Source organism: Lygodium microphyllum, unplaced genomic scaffold, assembly GCF_053477565.2.
Source record: "Lygodium microphyllum isolate KBCC unplaced genomic scaffold, Lygodium_microphyllum_v1.1.10 scaffold_318, whole genome shotgun sequence".
NCBI lineage: Eukaryota > Viridiplantae > Streptophyta > Polypodiopsida > Schizaeales > Lygodiaceae > Lygodium > Lygodium microphyllum.
The window spans coordinates 5,944-23,708 of NW_028229795.1; positions in this window are offsets into that span (position 1 = coordinate 5,944).

Below are 17,765 nucleotides of genomic sequence, written 5' to 3' on the forward strand. Positions count from 1 at the left end.
TGATTCTGTGTGTTTATCAACCCCAACAAGAGAACCCAAGATCAGCATGCTAGAGAAGTTCAATGGTGACCATTCAAAGTTCAAGGGATTCCTACAACAAGTAAAGCTCTACATCTTCATGTAGTTGGATAGGTATCCTGATGATGCTTCCAAGGTGGGATTCATTGGGACTTTTCTTTATGGTTAAGATTTATCATGGTTCACCTCAATATTGGAAAATAATATGCTAGTACTTCATAACTATGAGGCATTTCCTTATGAGCTCACTTCCACATTTGGAGATGCAGACACTGGTCGAGTAGCAACATGAACAAAACTTCAAAAGCTACGACAAGGTAACCACCATGCCTCTACTTATGCATCCAAATTTAGGCAATTAATATGTGACCCCACTTTGCATGAGAAGTATTTTATCAACCAATTTAGATGGGGTCTTTGAGATGACATCAAGGACCTCGTGCTCACTATGCATGAGGCAAAAACACTCAATGATTATTTGATGCAAGCTATCGAATGTGATAATAGATTGTTCAAGAGGAAGTAGGAAAAGCAAGAAGAATTGCCTTGCAAATGGAACCCAACCCCAATCATAGACCCAATCAGAGAAGAAACCAAGCCTGAACTGATGCAAATAGATAATACCAAATTCCAACCCTTCATCTGACAAGAAAAGCAAAGACGAAGAGAGAATCATCTGTGCCTATATTATGGAAACCCTAGACACATTGCCCTAAATTTTCCAAATAAGAGGGAAAGAACCCCAAGAGTTGTTGCAACCATCCTCGAATAGGAAAATGAGGATATCCATTTGTAAATGAGACCGTACAACTGGACCTTGATATAAAATGGGGTCTCTTAATCTCAAGCCACACCCATGGAAAGAACCCCAAGAGTTGTTGCAACCATTCTCGAGCAGGAAAATGAGGATATCCATTTGTAAATGAAACCGTACAACTGGACCTTGATATAAAATGGGGTCTCTTGATCCCAAGCCACACCCATGGAAACTTTCCTTGTCATACTCCAGATAATCCTCCTAAGAAAGACCCTTTCCCTCAAAGCCCTGGTCGCGACTCAGAGGCCTCCGCTTGTTTCATTAATAATGGCTTTGTGAATAGATCATAGCTTCCATTACTCCAAAAGACCAACCCACAATAGTTGAAGTTGTGGATGGAAGACCCCTAGCATTTGGAGATATTACCAAGGAAACCTGACCACTCATGGTCACTCTTGGTGATCACAAATCTTGTGTATGCTTTAATATCATATCTAATCCCACAAATCTAATCATCCTTGGGATGCCTTGGCTAAAGAAACACAACCCACAAATTGAGTGGGTTAAGCAAAACATGCTCTTTTTGTATCTCTTCATGTATTGTCTTCATCCATTCCTTAACTTTATCAATAGCAACTAGCTTTTGAAGTGGGTTAGGGTATGAGTTATCATTAACAATAGTTTCCTTTGTGATGTGCCATTGTAGCACTCTTCGCACTAGAGACAGGCGCATTTTGTGGTATTGAGGAGAGGTCATTGCTCTTAAGTTTGATTTCAGCTCTCTTTCTCCTTTTCTTGGAACTCTTTTTGCCAGTTATTGAGCCAATCATTGTCATAAGATCCTCAATGCTTACTTTCCCCACCTTTCTTCATGCATGAGTGATAGTGTGTGCTGGAATGGAAATAATATCTTCATCACTAATCATTTCCACTACAAATAGGCTTAAGGATGTTGAAGGCACAATGGCCTTACTACTACTTGCCTTGCATTGCGAAAAATCAGGATATTGTGTATGACTCCACATTTTAAACATGATTGGCCAACTTTCTTTCCCTTGGCTTGCTCTTATGTCTATGGACACCTTGAGGAAACATGTCATGGTTGCCCACAAGTTCAACAAGTGATTGGGTCTTTGGTTGAAGGCATGCCTTTCCTATGGCCTTATCCCAACATCATGATTGGTACTGATCTATAATCCATGAGGATTGGGTAGCCTTTGTCATCATAGCAAACAAAAGAATTTGTACACTCTTCATCCTCCATTGGTTCCTCAATGAAGTGGATGAGGTCATTACTAAGCGAATGTGTGATTATTGGCATGGGGAGAATCTCCACCATAGTGTATACACTACATGTTTTGGTGATATGGCCTTGAGATTTTCAGTGGCTCAGCCATCTTTGGTAACTCTTGATATTTTTTCTTGGCATTAACACAATCAAATCTAATGTCTCTTTAACTTATATGTGAGTTTGTCCTATGCAGGTTTCTTGATTGGATCCCATTGTATATCTCTCCCTACATTCTCTATGGAGGTCATCCATGTGGATAGCCTCATCGAGGACATCATTGATGATGGAGCGATTCAGCTCAACATTCTGGCCAAGGTTTCATATATCCTTTCATTGCAAATGTGTTTAATGAAGGCCTTGGTGAATGCCTTGGTGGTGGGTCTCTCTACAAGAGGAATGTGCTTAAACATGCTTCAATCCTTAGAGGCATAGTCCCTCATACTTTCTCCTTCTAGTTATTTTGTGTTCATTAGCCACATGATGAGGTTATCCCCATAGCTAGCTTTAGCGAATCATTTGATAAACAAATCTTTTAGTAGTAGAAAAGAGGCCTTCTCTATGGTAGCCAACCTAGTAAACCAGGTTTGCCCTATTTCTCCAAAGCGAGTTCCTAATGCTTGCGCTTGCTTGGCATCACTCAAAACATTTTTTTGCTTGCAAAATTTCTCAATTTGTTCTATGAAACTATAGGGGTCATGACTAGCTTGATATTTGTCTAGGGAATTTTTGCTTGGTCATCACTAGCTCAATATTTGTTTAATTGCTTTATTATTAAGGGAATTTTTTCTTGGTCTGTCTTTCCCGGTGTGTTGCCCATTCCTGTCAGAATAGATTGTGCAATATGGATTTCAACTTTGCAACAACATATTAGTGTGGTCAAATAGGTGCCTTTGCACAAGATCTGAGAGCAAGGTTTGCAATGAGCCTACAGCTTCGTCGGCATTTTGCAACATCCTTCAAATACTATCTATTTTTGCTTGCATCATTATTACAAGTTGTTTGGGTGTCATTGTTGATATCAACAACCAACCGATTGATGGTGATCGCTCCCTACACTTGTATTTGGACAAGTTTGTGCTCTATGGCTTTTAGAGTCATATGTCTGATATCAGACCTTGTAGCTTGCTAGAAGTTATTGACTATGGCCTAGAAGTCGTTTGAGTTACTACCTAGATTTCCATTTGTTGGTAGTTGAGGTCCCTATGGTCTCTAGCTTAACTAGATTTATTTTCAAGGTCAAGAGCTCGATTAGGACTTGGTCCCTAATGGCAGATAGAGTTTGAAGCTCACATTTACTTTTTAAGCACATGCACTTACTATAGGGTTTCCAAGGTTTGGTGAATGGTCCAAGTTTGTGTCCTACCAACAACAATTGTCAAAGTTATGTGTTGGAACCAATTTTATAGTGAAGTCAATCTTTGAAGCATTAGTCAAGAACTTACTACATGATGAGTTTTTTTTTCCTTAGGCTGCTTATCTTGTGTGTTGGATATTTCTATTTTTGTCTTGTTTTGAAAAATCCACCCTCATGGAATACACTCCTGATTCAAATGTCACGGTCTAGGCTACTTCTTTTTCTGATGATAACATATAAAACCCTTTTTTATCCATTGCATGTGGCTGCTCCACAAGTGCCACATCATGGTTGGCAATTACTTCTTTTAAAAGTAGTAGGACTACGTGGGAAACATGACAACATGGTAAACACTTGGTTTTATTGTTTTTTTGTCATTCGAATTCAAAATTCAAAGCTTTGAGTGTTCTTTTGGAGGTTTTCGCACATTCCAAACTAATAATGATCTCAAAACATCATGATTCAACACACATAAATCTTTGCAATAATTGCAACTAGCTATAAGAAATCTCTTGGCACACAATACTTTGTATTTTGATTGATATTTGTATCTTCTTTACAATTAGCTATATGATATGAATGTAAATAGTTATGTAAATCAATATTCCATAGTGGATAATGGCTATCCATGGCTTTTGTCTTAGGCCTATCATGTATTTTTTTCTTATTCTTTGTGAATTTGTTAACTTATTCAAATTCTTTTATATTTAATCAAGTTGTGTCTATGTAGGATTTGAGATGCTAAATTCACAGTGTTAAGTCTACTTCGCCATAGGGGAGGTTGGGTCCTATCACATGTTTTTCTCTTGTTCTTTGTGAATTTATTGACTTCTCTAAATTTTTGTGTGTTTAATAGAATTGTATGTATTTAAGATTTGAGATGCTAGATTTACCACATGGTCCACATTACAGCAACAAATGTGGTTGAATTGCTCATGCAAAAGCTTACTAGTACCTTCCCAATTGTGCTATAAGAGCTATGAGCTCATATAAGTTGTGTCATCTCACCCCTTTGCTAATAACATTACTAATACCATCACAAATATCTACTCCTATATTATGGAAGAATATTTTAAGACAAATTTATTGTCAAGGCTATGAATAGCAAGTTATTCTTAAAATGAGGCACATCTGATACATTTGGAATTTTCTTAGACTCTCAATTACTTGTTGCTTTAAGTGGCATTTTGCATTATTCCCAAATATGTCATAGTGCTGGGTTCCCTTAGAGGCCTTAAAGAACTATACATTCTTTTTGTTGTCATGTGACGAGACACTTTGGTATCTAGCACCTAGGATTCAATAGCCTTTGAAATCTAAGTTTAGGAATAAACCTCAAGCAAGTGCTATAATAGCTACAACTTAGCTTCAATAGTATTCGCAGAGTCTTTATCTTTGGAAGGAGACCTTATAATACCATCACTCTCTTTCTCTCTACATTCCTTTACCATGTGACCACACTTTCCCTAATAATGGCACCTTCCTTTGAGCCTCTTCTTCCCATCCTTTTGTCTTTTCACCTTTAGCTTTGGTATTTGCTGTAAATACATCTCCACCATTGATTCCATTATGGCTCTTTGGGTGCATATCTTCCTCTAATAAGATGCCACAACTCCTCAAAAGTAAGAGCAAGTGCTATTACTTGGGAAAGGGCAAGTAGCAAGCTTTGGAGCAAGATTTTTTGGGTAACCTCCTATTTTTATTCCACATATTCCATTTACTCCATCCTTTGCTACTACCATCACCATCATCACCACTGTCTCCTCTCTCTCTCTCTCTCTCTCTCTCTCTCTCTCTCTCTCTCTCTCTCTCTCTCTCTCTCTCTCTCTCTCTCTCTCTCTCTCTCTCTCTCTCTCTCTCTCTCTCTCTCTCTCTCTCTCTCTCTCTCTCTCTCTCTCTCTCTCTCTCTCTCTCTCTCATAAAATCTTGAAAAAAAAGGGGCAGTGGTGGGTAGTACAAGGAAGGATATGGTAAGGAAGGAAATAGTATAGCCTACTTCTAAAATTAGTCTATAGTATGTGATACATGCTAGTACAAATAATGTTTTGTGCTTCTCATTGGTGGTTCCATTTAATTAGTGAATATGAGTCTAGTAATAGTGTAGATTTACAATCTCTATTGTTGTGGATGTAGAACTTGTGAGGAGTGTGGTGTGTATAATATCATTTTGTTCAAGAGGTAGAACAAATTCACTTTCAAATGTATAGAGACTTATATGCAATGCATCTATGGCTAGATGTGCAAAGGTAGATTATCTATATCATTCTCTAAATTGTACTTCCTACTAGTTGTTACATGCTTTTTGAGTCAAATTTCCCTTGATGTTAGTGCTAGAATCTTGGAAAAGAATAGATATTATAACATATCAAAAGTTACAACTTGGGACTTAGAACAAAAAGATACAAATCCTAAGGGCAAGCTCAGAGATACTAGCCAACACAGCCCTTTTAAGGCCACCCATTGAAGGAACTCACTCCCAAACCAAAGGTGTTTGTTAAGAGGATTTGACCCTGAAAATATATTTTCCAAAGCAAAGGTGCTTGTTAGTTATAACTTCCCATGAGGAAATGACCTTGAAATTCTCAAACACTATTGCCCAATGCCCCTTACTATGTAGCCGTTCGAATAACCCACATATTCACTTAGAGTTGGGAAAACCTCTTTCACGTTGTTTCTCACTTATTTCTCAATATTGAGAATATAACCCAAGGTCATCTTCTACATTCGAACACAATATTTTAATGGTAGATCCAAATAGCATTTAATTTTGAGAATGAGAGAGAATTCATAAACATTCATCATCAACACCAAAGGTTAGCTAATCTTGTCAGCCCCCACCATTGAGCCTCTAGCCCGTACAACTGAACTAGGCAATGTTCTTATCTTTATGACTAAGGAGGAAAGGGAAGGAGTAGGGGATAGAAGTAGAGATTGGCACTAGTCAAAATCCATTTCAATGGTCAGCCACCACCCTTCAACGAATTTTGCATCAAAGTATTGACCTTTAGCTTCATTAAAAGAAATCAAAGGTCCTAAAACATTGAGCTATGAGCTTGCTCTGCAACAACCAATCTTTGTCAAGTGGATGCCCCTTCTCTTTATGATGTGAGTGCTAGGGGGCATAAAAACCCATGTCCTAAAGACTTTTTTGTCAGAATTGATTACTCTTTTTTTGGGCTCCAACAAGTATAGGTATGAATATTAAGGTAAGAAGTCAAAAGGCATAAGATGAGACCTTGCAATTTTGTTTCCTTGATTCCTTGAGAGGAGACTGAGTTCATGTGATTAACACCCTAGATTCTACAAAAATTCTTATTGTTGAGATAAAGAAGCACAATCATCATTTGGGCCCAAGGTGTGTCATGTTGCATATCACTTGGATATGAAATTACATCTTGGGAGGGTGGCCTCTTTTTTGTGATGTTGATATATCTAGGTCCCCTTGTTTAAATCCTTTTTTACAATGTCCATGGATATGGGGACCAAATACTTATTTTTGAAGCCTTTCCCAAATAAACCAACCAATAATTAGAGAATCCCATCAATTTAGGATGAAGAGGTGAGGAGGAGCATGTGCATAAATCAATATTTGCCATTGAGTTGGGGTCGAAGGAGAGTCATGTTGCAGTTGGCATTGTGATTGAAGATGGAGGGTAGAATGAAGTCATTGATGTTATTGATTAGTGATAGTAGCTAGAGGTGTTGGTGGGCAGACTTGATTATGTAGGTGCCATTGAACTATGCTAGTGGTGATTTCAAGCATAGATACACTCAAAAGATGATGTGGCTAAAGCAAATTGAGCGGTTGTTGGAAACTTAGTGTAGATAAGCTACAGAGGTGGCCATAAATAGTTGAGGAGGACTAGATAATAAGGAGGCAAGGGAGCAAGCCAAGAAGGAGAAGCCAAAGACAAATTCAAGGGAGCAGGGTGATGAGGAGCAAATGAGGAGAATGAGGGCAAAGACGAGAGAGAAGAGAGAGAGAGAAATGAAATGAAATGATATATTAACGTCTACAAAAGGCCAAAATGACCTATGAGACCATGAGTTAGAATCATGTGTATGATGGTACAACTGTCTGGGCAAAATATGTAGCACAAAGCAAAATAAGAAAGGAAACTAACTATGGCTATGTGTAAAACATAGAGCTCTGTCTAGTAACAATGAGCTCCAAATGGTACAATCTCATGTGGGTATGGAGGGCCTAGCTCTAGCCCGAGCAATAATCCCCTGTATCCGTCTATGAAGGTGCCATCAGTGTCTGTGCCAAGGCCTAAGACGTTTGGATTGGCTAAGCTAAATGACTCGATCAATCACTACTCCTTGTCTATGTGTGGACTGTGAGAGAGAGAGAGAGAGAGAGAGAGAGAGAGAGAGAGAGAGAGAGAGAGAGAGAGAGATAGTTTTGACCCATGAAGGCGGCACTCATGCCACCATCATGGGGCAAGTGTGTGTGTGTGTGTGTAACATTCTTCATATCAATATAGTTATGCATATGAATATGCAATAACATTATACAGCTATATATGTTTATGTGGTCCTCCATATTGATATCAATATATGTATATATATTTAAAATTTATTTTCCATATTTGAAATATGTATATTAATATGAATATGAGAGAGAGAGAGATTGAAACTTTTGAAAATTCTTAATGCTAGAGCATCAAAAAGTTTCAAATACCCCTCTTTTCACAAAGAGAGAGGGAGAGGGAGAGAGAGAGAGGGGGGTTCCAAAATTCCCCAAAAAAAAGACTACCAGTGCACACACACGCACGCGCGCACGCACACACACACACACACACACAGAATTGCATGCAAAATATATAAAGATAAACATTTATCCAACAAATACTTACAAGGCTTATAGGAAGTAATATGCACTAAAATTTAAATCAAAGCATTATTTGTAAGGGCCCAAGACACACTTCAATCCTTGTTGACTAAAATAACTCTAACAAGATGATATACATACATGCATACATAAATCTACATACAAGAGTGTGTGTGTGTGTGCGCGTGCGCGCGCATGCACTTTATGAATATACATAATTGTATATGCATATTAATAGGAGAGAGAGAGAGAGAAGAGAGAGAGGAAATTTTGAGATTCGTTTTTGCTAGAAATGGGGTTACTAGAAACCCCTTTTTGGCATTAAAAATAATTCAATCTACCTCTCTCTCTCTCTCTCCCCACACACACTATGTGTGTGTGTGTTTTGAGAGAGAGAGAGAGAGAGAGAGAGAGAGAGAGAGAGAGAGAGTTATTTGCAAAATATAAAATCATAAAAATTTCTCCAAAAATACTTACAAGGCTTATAAGATGTAATAGAAAATCAGGTTTATATCCCCAACAAATATGAGAGATAGAAAGAGAGGACTGGGAGAGAAAGAAAGAGAAGTGGTGGTGGTGAAGATACTAATGGTGGTGGAGGTGTTGATGGTGGGTGCAAGTGGAGATGGTGATGGTAGTTGTAACAAACAGTGGAACAAATAACACTCACTCTAAACCTTGCTGCAAAAGCTTGCTTCTCATCACACATACTCCTCTTACTTATATATTCAATGTTATCACCAAGCCATCATACTTGGGGGGCAAAACTTGGATGCATCTTCTAGCTTGATCCTTAGCAATCTTTTCTATCTTGACCGCTGTCGTTTGGCCATGTAGATTCTTAATTTGTGTAATGAAGACCTCTATTACTTCTCCATTAGAAAGTTGTTTGGCTACAAGTTGAAAATCTCATACTGACATCTTGGTAAATCCCAAGCATGGCTAGCTTTGGACATGTGTTAAATGAGAAACAAAACAAAAGTAGATGCATTGGCAATGATAGTATAAAGTGCATCTATATTTCTTCATTTCTAGGCATGAAAAAGAGTTGGATCAAATGGAATTTGGTGGGTAGGATTGCTTAGACCTAGGATTGCAACTAGTTCAACATGAATCCCCAAAAATTATATCCAATATCTCATATGAGTCGTCCAGGATGGTGCTGATCTTGAGCTTCCATAAGGTACAATTTGTTTCATCAATTGCCCTCCATAAAGGCAAGTATATGAATCCATAAGGCTTGCATTGGTGCAACCACATTGCTACTCCCTCAATTACTACTATCATTGCTACTTCTTGATTTCACTTTTGGCCTTTTCAACAATAAAAGTTGAATTTTCATGTACAAAGTTGCTACTTAGAGTGCATGGCACTTTGACACCATGTAAGAAAAAGAGCTTCTAACATTAAGTTCTTTCTAACATTAAGTGCTTCAATTGCACCCTCCACCATATAGTAAAATTTAACTTGCTTTGGGTGTCTTGAGTTGCCTATCAACAATTTGTGATGCCCTTTGATCCTATAGTATTCAAAAGAGATGAGGGTTTGTAACATAGATACACTGTTTGATAACAAATATTTGAAACTTACTTTCACATTGGCACACCGATAGTAACTAAACCCCATTATTTGAGCATTATCAATTATTAAGCCTTGCCTAATACCTCCAATGGCTAAGAGAGTTAAAAGTGAGGGTAGGACAGGGTCTCACCCCAATTTTGTCCCACGCACACCACCCACTAAGTAGGTGTAATCTCTATCGGGAGCCACTCTAGCTATGGAGTTTATGTTCTTAGATTAAGACTATATCTAGATGGCATGAGTAAACCCACTTCCAAAACAATGATCTTTTGACCTCTTCATTTGAGGCCCTTCACATTAAATGTGGAAATTTCACTTGCTCCTCCACTATCTTGATTATCTATCCATATTCTCAAAAACCTTCTCCCCATTTTCCACCTTGAACCAATGTTTGTTTTGAGCATCTTTGATATGCTTGACTTATCTAAATTTACTTGAGTAGCACCTTCCTCCATATAGCTTTGCATCATCATGACTTGATAGCGTCTAAAGTTTAGTATCTAATCCAATATTTTCTTACTCTAGCTTGGTATCCAATCTAGGATATTCTTGCTCCAATTGTTCTACATGAAGACAACATATACATATGAGTACAACATGTACATAGAGAAAAATACATGTACATAGAATACAACAAGATGAGGAAAGGCATCATCTCATCCTACACCTATCATCCTCCTAAGGAAGGCACATCGTTCCACTAGGGAACTTTTATTGAGTAAATCTACAAGATTTGTATCCGTAGGGATCTTGACAAGCTCAATGGACTTGTCCTCTATCACATATAGATGATGAAGTGATAGTGCACCTCAATGTGCTTTGTCTTTGCATGAATGACCATATTACGGGCCAATTGAATGGCACTCATTGAATCCAAATCCAATGTAGAAGTCATAGTCATAACCCATAAATACTCTTCTTCAATTTGCACACTAGATGTTCAATGCCTCTTTCCACAAAGCCCTTAGGTTGCTACATATAAATTTCCTCATGTAAGTCCATATATAGAAAAGCTATCTTGACAATCATCTTATAAAGATCCAAATCCAACTGAGCAACCAAGGCCAAGACCAAGACCAAGCGCAGGGTAGTCATCTTGACCATAGGAGAGAAGATCTCATCAAAATTAGCTTCCTTTTCCTACTTAAAGCCCTTAGTAACCAATTTGGCCTTATATGTTTACTTAGGGTGACTAGGGGTACTCTTTAACTTATACATCTACTTGCATGGCAATGAACACTTTCCAACAAGTAAGGAAACTAAGTTCCATGTATGGTTTTTCTACAACAAATCAAACTCAATTTACATAGCTCTCTTCCAAGAATGAGAATCATCTCTACACATAACCTCCTCATAGGTAAGTGACTTAGTAGAGTTTTTTACCATGATATAATCCATAGAGGGATCATAGTGATTAGGATAATGTGAAGCTCTATTAGAGCATCTCAAAACTAGCTATGGGGCTTGTATGACATGTCCTCTCTAACCTCATGATCCTACACAATAGGTGAGCTATGAATAACCTTATGAGCATGTGGATCCCAAATATGATAGCATGTCTCACATGCATCCATGTGCCATAAAGTAACCTCCAGCAATGCCTTGGTGAGCTTGTTCCATGATTATATTCTTTTCCATAGATAAAACCACATGTTGTAGTACTTCAAATAGTGTTCTATGGTAGAGCTGGCCTAAGATTGATTCAAAATGCCAACTCTAAAGAGCCAATTGTTTGCATTGGTCCATCAAAATGTGATCTGCGACTTGTTCTGAGTCCACAAAGACTAGTAATTCTTCATACCATGTCCAAGGAGGATTGGTTGGGTTAGATTTTGGGTTTTTCAACAACTGCATGGAATAGTTGGGTGTTGAGAAAGTAATCATCTACTCCAATCCAAGATTCTCTATAATCAAGCTATAATAAGAAATTGGCATTCTCATATTGGGCTCTAGATCTATGTAGTATGACCTTGAAATCAAGTTATTGTAGTAATAGGATATAGCAGGCCAATCTTCTTGTGACATTCTATTGCTTGGCTAGATAGACCAGAGCAGAATGATCCACATGGAAGACAAAAGAATGGTCAAATAAGTAGTGGTAGAATTTCTTAATAGAATAGATCAATCTAAGGCATGCCCTTTCTATCATAGAGCAATTTTTCCTAGCAGCAAAGAAGCGTGTGCTAGCATAGAAAATTGGCCAAAACTAGCCATTTGTATCCTATTGCATAAGTACACTACATATTGCTATCTAAGGCATCAATAAAGACATGAAAAGGCTTTTCCCAATCTAGAAAAAGAACAACTCAAGCCTTGGACATGAGTTGTCGAAGGCATGGGAATGCGAGGTCAATTGCCCCATTGCAATGGAAACCTGCCTTGGGAGTGTGTGCAAGCTTATTAAGGAGAATAGCTACATGGGCTAGAAGGTGAAAGTGCCATCTATACCATCAAACTTGCCCTAGAAACTATAGAAATGTAGTCAAGGAGTCAAGAATGGGGGCTTGCATGATGGCAAGTTCCTTCTTGGGATCCACAACAATGCCGTGATGGGAAATTATGTGACCCAACATGACACTACTTTTCACTACAAAGAAGCATTTCATGGGACTCTAAATTAGATTAACTTCTCAACATCTAGTAAAAGAGATTTAGAGGTGAAGCAAGTGGAGTAGGAGTGTTTCGAAGACACTAAGTCATCCTAGAAGATCTGCATAAAGTTAGTTAGGTGGGGCCTGAATATTTCTTATATATCTTGCTAAAAAGAAGCACAAGCATTCTTCAGCCCTAAACACATTATTGTAGAGACATGCACACCCCATAAACATGAATGTAGTTTTAGCTTAATTCTCCAAAGAAAGAATGATCTAGTTTAACCACTCAATACATCCAGAAATGAGTACATCTTGTGATTAGAAATCTCATTGAGAATGCTATCGAGGTATGGGATAGGGACAAATCTAGAATTGTTGTAGCATTTAGCTTCCTATAATCTACATAGATTCTGAGCTTCTTATTTTCATTAGGAATAATGATAGCAATCGAGATTCACTCTGATTGATCCATTGGGTTGATGAAGATAACTTAAAGGAGCCGATCCATCTCTTCTTTCATGAGCTTGGCCAAGTGGGGACTCATTCAGTATCTCGACATGCAGATTGGCACATTACCCAATTGGAGAGAAATGGCGCTGATAAAATCAAGGATCCAATCCCTTCATTTCAGAGTAATCCTAGGCAAAAATATGTTTGAATTTGGTTGGGAGGGAAACTGGTTGGTCACCGAAGTGAGCACTAATTTTGCACATGCATAGAGCCAAACTTCTTATGTGAATTACAAGTCTACCATCCATAAAGACAATGATAACATGAATCAAAACAAGAGTAGTCCAAGGGTGGGAGATATTGCAAATGGGTCAATACTTACATTCCTTTCAAAGACATGTGCCCAAGGTGATGATTCCATAAACATACATGCGGAAGATTGATCACAGGTAGTACATGGTCAATAAACCCAAAAATGAGCTGAGGGGAACGAGCCCTAATCTCTGAGTAGACATTGTTTTAGGTCTATTACAACAGGTCTATTGTTGTATACAATAGTAGGCATGAAGTATGGAGCGCAAAACCACAAGACCAATGCCAAGGGAGTAGCCACAAGGATTGCCAAGTATTGGGAGCAATGCCACAAGCTAGAAGGGAGTGAGATAAATCAGTAGAGAGAGCAAGACAGCCAGGCGCAAATCATGCTGGTTGTTCCCTGCTAAGTTTACTATTGTTGTTGGCCTCAAGGGTGGTTTCTCAATGCTGGGCAAGGTCCAATGGAGCCCTAGAATAAGACTCATGTGAAGGGAAGAAGCCGAGTAGAAGGCAGAGCTCAATACATACCTTGGGGAGAAGGAACCATGGCTGTTATGAAATGAACTACTGTAGGTATTCATAGGCTATAGCAAATTGAAGGGGAAGAGTTCCTTGATCTCAACTCTAATACTAATCATTGAAGAGAGTGAGCCCTGAGACGAAGCCCTTGAGTAAAAGCAAGAGCCATGGTGGAAAGAACAAGAGAGCAAGAGCAAGAGACACAAGATTTGGAAACTCCAATAGCCACAAAGTGTGATAAGCCTTTCCTTATTCAAATGTTAGTAAAAGAATAAAGAATGAAGTGAGGGTTTACCCCCAATATAGGTAAGGGTAGAGGCTACTAACCTTGGCACATCTAGTAAAAGCAAGACTGCCACATGTGATCTTCCATGAAGAATCACCAAAGTATACATAGTAGCTATGATAATCTTATTGTCCTGCTAAAATAAGGCTTTTCATCAAAGCTGGGACATGAGTACAACATGAAGCACAAATGGAGCACCAATATACCAAACTATAGTCTAGCATCACCTATGCTAATGATATCCAATGCAATGTCATCTCCTAGTCTAATTGAACTCGCAACAATACAATAGCTATGAAACTAATGGAGATGTGGAGTAACAAGGAATGAAGCCTCTGAATCAAGAAGCCAAAACTGAGAGTAGGTGAAGGGTGCATCGGTTAAATAAGTAGCATCAAGAGATAAAGATGCAAAAATGTAATCATTAGAACTATTCTCCAATGCATTTATCTCCTCAATCTTTACACTGGACTTAAGTACAATCTCAATGGACTTTGCATTTTCATGCACTTTTCCCTTGCCTTTCTCATTGCGCTTATCATTGCACATTTTATGCAATTGTGGCCTAATGTGACGTTGCCCATAATAATGACATGTTAAAGAGGACTTACGACCATGTGACTTAATAAATGATTTTCCACCAAACTAAGACTTGCCCCTATTGGATTGCGAGTCTCTATCATGGTTATTATTACCATTTCCACCAATTATGTCTCTAGTAGTAAGTGTATGAGAAGTGTCGGCTGCATTAATTTTATTCCTATTTACTTCTTCTCTGAGTAAAGCACTCTCTACATCATTGCATTAAAAACCACCCTTTGGGGGATTAGCACTCATAACAGTATGAAATCTATCCCATAACTTTGGTAGTGTGACAAGCAAGAACAAAGACTTTATGTTATCTTTCAAACTTGATATTGTGTGAGATAAACTAGCTGAAAATAGAGTGGAGCTCATTCAAATTAGTAGACATAGAGGTACTCTCCTTCATGCGAAGGCCCACAAGCTTCTTCAACCAATACAACTAAGATGCATGACTCTGCTTATCATAAAGATCAATGATCATCTTCCATAACTCATATGCACCACCCTTAGTAGAGATAACATTGAAATACACCTATTTAGATAGAGAACTATGATAGTGGATTTGGATAATTCATTAAGCTCATTCTAATCATCTCTATCCGAATATTCTAGCTTTATGCCCTTTGTTTTCAATGGCCAAAGCTACTTCTTTTAGACCAATACTTGCTATATTTGCATCTTTTAATATTGGAAGTTGTTACCATCAAGCTTTTCAATGTTGAAAATAGCACTATCACTTGATACATGAGAAGTATTTGCCATAATGAATGCAATGGATTATAAAGTATAAGAGTATAGCTTACTATAAGTATAGCAAAATAGCCCTAAAATTGAGCCAAAAGGGCAAGCAAAAGGGCGAGAACAAAAGTGTATATAGGGGTCCATAAAGAATATGCAGTACAATGCTCAAACAAGGTGTTTGCACTTAAAGAATTTGCTCATAAATAGTATTCAATATTGTTGCCCATAAAACTATAGTAAATGGCCATAAATTAGTAGGCAAATGAACAATTGAGTAAGCTCTGATTGCCATGAATATCTGGGTAGCAATCCAAGATATATAGTACCAAGAATTGTCAAAGCGTATAGAATGTCAGATACATAGATGCATATGGCCAATGCATGTCAAGTATCCACCATTGACAACTTACTGACAATGATAAATATTAGGTATCTAAATGCTCAAAAGAAAATTAGCACATAAAACTTAGTATCTACAAAAATAGTGTATGTATATATCTACTAATCATTTGCATGAGCAAGAGACTCCCATTTGTCTTTCAAGAACCAAGCTTTGCCAAATACAAGTGTCTCACACTAGAAGCAAAATTGAAATGTTCAAGAGTGCAACAAGGCTCAATGCATTAAGCACATAACATCCAAGAAGTCTAAGCGCATCAATGATACATCCAAGAGCATATATATCTAATATATCTTCAACCTGCAAGTGAAAAATCATTGAAGTAAATGGAAAATACCCAAATACATCCAACAAAGCTCAAATCCGAGCTTCAAAGGTCACCATAAACATATTTGGGCATAAATATAAATGTCAAGCATCAACATAAGCATATAGAAGACTTGACAAGCATGTATGGATGTAATACATAAAGCTTTGTAACTTGCAAGCTTAATGTCCAAATAAGAACTATTTTGTTTTGTGTAAAATAGAAAACTAAAAACTACGTATAATCAACTTTATGAGCGCTTAAATCTATAATTCTCATCGCACTCTTTGATTTTAGCTACAGGACACCTCAATCTGTTTTCATATGCAAAAGTTATAACCAAAATAGGAAAGTATTGTCAAGTCACCATAGCTTTCCTGACTTTTGCAGCATGTTTTGTATCCAATCAAAATGGATAAAATGACTACTTCTCAGCTCAATTAAGCACTGAAAAAGGCTTAGCTAAGCCTTGGGAAGCTCCTTAAACAACCTATAATAAGTGTTGAAGCTAGGAAAGTTAATGGATATCTCAAATGGACTGAAATAGGGTTGGTATGAAAGTTGTAAGTCAAGCTCTTTTCTTGGGATGAATGTAATGTCAATGAAGCTCCTCGCTCGCTCTGATACTAGTTAAAAGGCTAGTTAAAAGGTAGAGCAACAAAAGGTGAAAGCATGAGTGTAAGCAAGAAGAGAGAAAGAGCTATGGAGGTTCAAGCAATAAGAGAGAGATCGGTGTGTGTGAACTTCAACAGTCACAATGTGTGACTTGCCTTTCCTTATTCTATTGTTCAAGAAAAGAATAAAGAATAAAGTGATAGTGATGAGCATCCACCACCTATAGTGTACAAGTGTGCATGTACTATATACAAGTAAATGTAGGTGGCTAGGTATAAACAACCTTTAATCCCCAATGCTATAGACGGACATTGCAAGGAGCTTAGATACCAATTGGGCATTAACTTCCATGCGAAGGTTATCTTCTTTTGAATCAATTGATTGATCTTGTAGCGTTTGAGAATTGACCAAAGATTATGTAGAAGTTGAGCTTTCACTATTCTAGTCAATGTTATAATGTTTGCACTTGTGAGAGCTAACATGAGAGCCACATCTGCCCACCATTAACTTACACTTTTTCTTTCGTGGGTTCATCTTTGTCTCTTGCTCACTAACGATCAATAATGGTCGTGGCTAGTTCCCATGTAGAAAGCTATATAAAGGGGTGCGTGGTTGATGTCACTTGCAATGAAGGTTGGTTTGTAAAATAAATTCAGCATTACCCCTCCCTTAAAAAAAAACCACAAAGTTTAAAAAATTATTGTAAGCCAATATTCATGAAAAATAGAGGTTTCTTGTTAAGCAAATTGTTAAATTTCAAAGAAAAACCTAAAACTTTTAAAGAGAAGGTTTTTCTTTGAAATTTAAGATCTTAAATCATTGTAGGATAAAGGGGCCGATAAGGTTGGGCCCCCCCAAAATAGTATTGCTCCATCCCCCAAAAGAGTTGCATTCTAAGAGCAAAATGTAGAGCCCAAGTTTTATTTTCTTGATGATGAGCGAATATGTTTCCTGTTTTTGATTTCTCTTACAAAGTGTGACCTTATTAGTGAGTCTTGTAACCCTTTCTTAAATGTTGCAATGCCTAAATTTGTTGTGATTTTCCTTGTGAAAAATTTTCGCACCCAAGCAAGCATGGGTTGTGATGCGGATCCACTTTGAGTTTTAATTTTTAACAC